Raw genomic sequence first — 4,370 nt, forward strand, 5'->3', positions numbered from 1 at the left:
GTCCTTTCTGTGTTGTAATCGGGCTCGGGCTGCTATCTCGGATAATTTTCTAGATTTTTGAAATCTTTACATAGGGGAGCCCCCATAGCCTCAAAATTTATTAATCCCATAGAACTGTACAGAGCACATTTACATAACAAAAAAAATTGCAAATAGAAGATGATAATATTAGTTAAAATCTGTTTTCATCAAAAATAATAAATTGATGCCTTATATCGTGCAAATGAATGAATAACTTGACTATCTATACAAATCGCAAATACTCCCTCTGTGCACCAATGTAAGATGTTTTAGGTACTTTGGAAGTGGGAATAGATACAAACCAAAGTGAGTGAATCTATACATGAAAACTAAAGTAGATGATCTAAACAAAATGCTTCAACATCTTACATTTTTAAACAGAGGGAGTAGAATTTAGAATCTTCATCTTTAGTGTTCATATGAGTTCAGTTACTGCCAACATGCAGAATATCCCAATTATTTATCACACTGAAAGTGTTTCTATAGTGTTCTTGCAGGTATAACACAAAATCTCCACTTCTATAGGTATGTTCTCGATACACCTTTTTTTTGGCAAATCAATGTACAAATCTGTTGTGCATAAGGACAAGGGAGAAATTAATCTTGTGCTTCTGACAGAAGTATTGATGAGGTTGAGCTGGTGTAGTTGAGAAAATCTGTCTATGTTTTTTTCGTAAGAAAAGCATGATGCATCTAATTTTTTGCTCGGGGACCCACACTATCCTAGAATTCACCCAAGATCTCTAACACATCCACGTCTACATGAGCTTTGCCTCACATGAAGTTCATATGGTGCACAATTATTTAATACAACGAAATTAGTATGTCCTGTCATCATCAGATATTTTCTATATCTACTTAAATCTTCTATTTATGCAGCTCCATTCTGTCGCAAAACAGGCAGTGAGAGGTTTCATGATGTCTTTTCTGTTCTGTAATGGGGCTGCTGTCTTGGATTGACTAATACAACTTTAATGTTCTCTATTGTATGCCAACCAACATTGGGATGATCATTTGGAATTAGGGGGCGAAGCATACCAGGGACTTCTCCAGTTGTATTCAACTCTGGATGGTATTTTCTTCTGTTATCATATTTTCTTACTATGTGCATGGCTTCAACCAATTTGGATTTCCACTTAATTATTTTAATATGACGTTATTATATGAAATTTTTATCATGAATATCTTTGGGTTACTGTTTTGTGACATTAAGGGATTATATACGTAGACATTCCCATGGAAAATAAAAAACTCATATACGATGAAGACGAAGTTAATTTAATCATCTGTTTAACTATAAGGTGTACCTGCATATATGCATTTAACTACAAATTTTAGCAGCGAATTAAAAGAGATATGAATGGCAGTTTAATATGGGAGAAATATCCAACAAAGTAAGAGTTCAGCCAAAAATAGAATAAATTCACGAAGGCTTAGCATTAAGAGTTTAGTTGAGGGTTGTTCGGCTGAACTCTCTTTAATAAACAAGCCAATTTTAGAACTAAATAACCTAAAAATTAAAGTTGTAGCCCCGTGCGATGCACGGGTTGATGACTAGTTGGACATAATTACAGAAGGGAGGTACATATATACACCTTCCGATGGATCAGTTTAAATCCAAGCATCCGAACAATCGGCTGCAGCAAGCATTGAAGTATTTACTTTACAGCAGGAGCATAAACGTTTTTCAGGACTATTCTTCTGGAGCCTCCGCTTCTTCGACTGCCTTTGAACTATCTTCAAGTCTTTCAATTACGATGGTGGCATGAATCTCTGCCTTAGGAAACAGAGGTCCTACATCACCATCGGCGTTGGCAATGGCCATCAAGTTTGCGGATGGATTTCTCAAAAGAACGAGGGCGAAGGCAACTTTAGCTCCAGCAATAAGCTGTGCACGAATCAAGCCTCGGATCTTTTTGGTATTACTGAACTTTGACATCAAAGTTAGTAAAGTAGCAGGGACTTCGTTCAGAGGGAACATTGTTTTCCATATCACCCTCAACCTAGTATAGCACTTGTTAAAAAATTGGTGCACATGTTGCACCCAATCTTGAAACTTTGCGACAATGGCAGGCTTTGATTGGTTTCTCCAAAAAACTTCATCAAAAGATGAAAGATGAGTCAAGGCATTTATGCGTTCATGCACACGCTGGTATTCCTCCGACAAGTTCTAGGCTATGACTACAAGAAATAATGAAAGAGGTGGCATTAAAAGTAAATACTTGGTCCTGCTCGAGAAATCAAGGAGTAGGAAGATAATTATAGTGTAAACTTTCTGTTGCTTTCTGCAACTCAGTAAGGGCATACCGTTCTGCGTCGGTGGCTAGTTCGCCCTTCTTCTTTATAATGGCGGACATAGCATGAATACCACGCATATCCTTTTCCATCTGGGAAATTCGAGACTTCATGCATTGGAGAGGCGATCATTTTCAGAGCAGCCATCCGAAAGGACCTTCGGTAAAGGAGGGCACAGGAACCACCTGCAAAGATATACCATTAAAAATATGATGGAATATGTGAACTTATCAGCTGGAATTACTCCCATCGGAAGCGTGCAATCGAAATATTGAAAATATTACAGCAAGAAAGTATTGGCAACATTGCCAATACAGGATTCATTAAAATAACAAGGTCTTATGACAGGAAATTGTTTTAAACGGGCAAGTTTACAATCTAACGAAAATAAATCAAGGAGCCTGGGTCTGAGTTGATAAGCTTGGGCCAGTGGCTGATTTGTTTGCTAAAACTAACTCAAGAAGCTGACGAGCACACTTGAGCGCTGAAGCTTTATGAATACTCAAGTCGATAAGTTGCCCATCTTGCTCCTTTGGCAGCTCCTTGGACATTTGTTCCATATCGGCTTTGAAGCCATGACCCATCATAAGTTGAAAAGCTAGAAGAGCGCCATAGGTGCGTGAAGTACGTTTCAATACCTCGATAACCTCCTTTGTATCGACAACAAAAAAATCTGCCAGCTTCTCCAGAGTTTTGTTTTGGTCGGCCTTGGGAAAAATCATCGAGTGCATCTTCAACATGACTCCCTTATTCTTTTGGAGAAGAGCTTGGATGAGCTTGATGGATTCAAGAGTTAATGACAAAGCATCGACATGGGAGTTTTCTGGAAACTTGTCTAAAGCGTCAGCAGGAATATCAGCGGCTTCTGCGAAGAACAAAGAAAAGAAATCTATTAGTTACGATTAAGTCAAGAAAGAAGAAATTAAAAATTGAGCCGATGGGAATTACTGAGCAGGGCCAAAGTAGATTGGCGGAGAAGATCGTCCTTTTCTCTCTTCCGAGCCTCGGCAGCGGCCTTCGAAGCTTCTTCGTCCTTAAGCTTCTTCCTCAGTTGCTCAAGCTCTCCCTTCAGAGAATCGGCATTTTGGCGAGCTTCGACAGCCATCTTAACTGCATTATCAAGCTTCGAGGAGGTAGATTCAACTTCTTGTTGAAGCTGAACCTTCTCGGCCTCGAGCGAGGTAAATTGAGAGGCAAAGGCCTCCAAAGCAGAAATCACCGTTCGAAGATCCTAAAGAAGAGAAACAAAAGAAGTAATTATCAACCGCTGAAGAATCCTTGCCAAGAAAGACTCGGGAGCTGTTAAAAGCAGATGTATTATCAAAACAGAAAGAGCTTACAGGTTTTCCAAGAGGAGGAGAAGTTGTAATAGCCGCAGTCGAAGGGATCTCCTTTCCTTTAGACAGGGAAGAAGCTGTCGAAACTTGACCTGCTGGAGCCGAAGCTTCCGAAGCCGCTGGAGCAGGGTTGTCAGAACTTATCTTGGCCTTCTTTGGAGGGGGCTCTATGAAGCCCTCGTCGTTGAAAGAACGTAAACCAGGCAAAATAAGAACTAGATGCAATAGAAAATCTTGGAGTAGTAGAAAAGACTTACAGATCGAACAGATCATCTTTGTCGGCAAACCCGCCAGACGACCTCTTTGGGGGCTGCACATTGGCCTTCTCCGCAGCTGCATCAACAAAAGCAGCACGATCAGCATCATCACCGTGGTTTGACTCCACCGTATCACTTGTGTCATCAGTGAGAGATCTAGGATCTATAGAGAAAGCTTCGAGATTCATAGGGTCTATGTCTTCATCTTTTGGATCAACATTCTATTCAGCAAGGATTTCTACGGGAATGGAAGAACTTCTCTCTTCAAGATGGTCATCCGAAGTATCTTGGAGATGTTTGGGAGCTAGCAGGACCTGTCGAAGAAATCAAAAGGATTAATGCAAAGAATAATTTGAGTGCGATAGGTAGTGCAAGTATAAGGGAGAAATTACCTCGTTCAGCGGATGGTCGGCATCGAAAGGTGGTTGAGGAGATAGAACTGGAATCGAGTCTTCTTGAC

The sequence above is a fragment of the Lolium rigidum genome, chromosome 1, assembly GCF_022539505.1.
Source record: "Lolium rigidum isolate FL_2022 chromosome 1, APGP_CSIRO_Lrig_0.1, whole genome shotgun sequence".
Classification (NCBI taxonomy): domain Eukaryota; kingdom Viridiplantae; phylum Streptophyta; class Magnoliopsida; order Poales; family Poaceae; genus Lolium; species Lolium rigidum.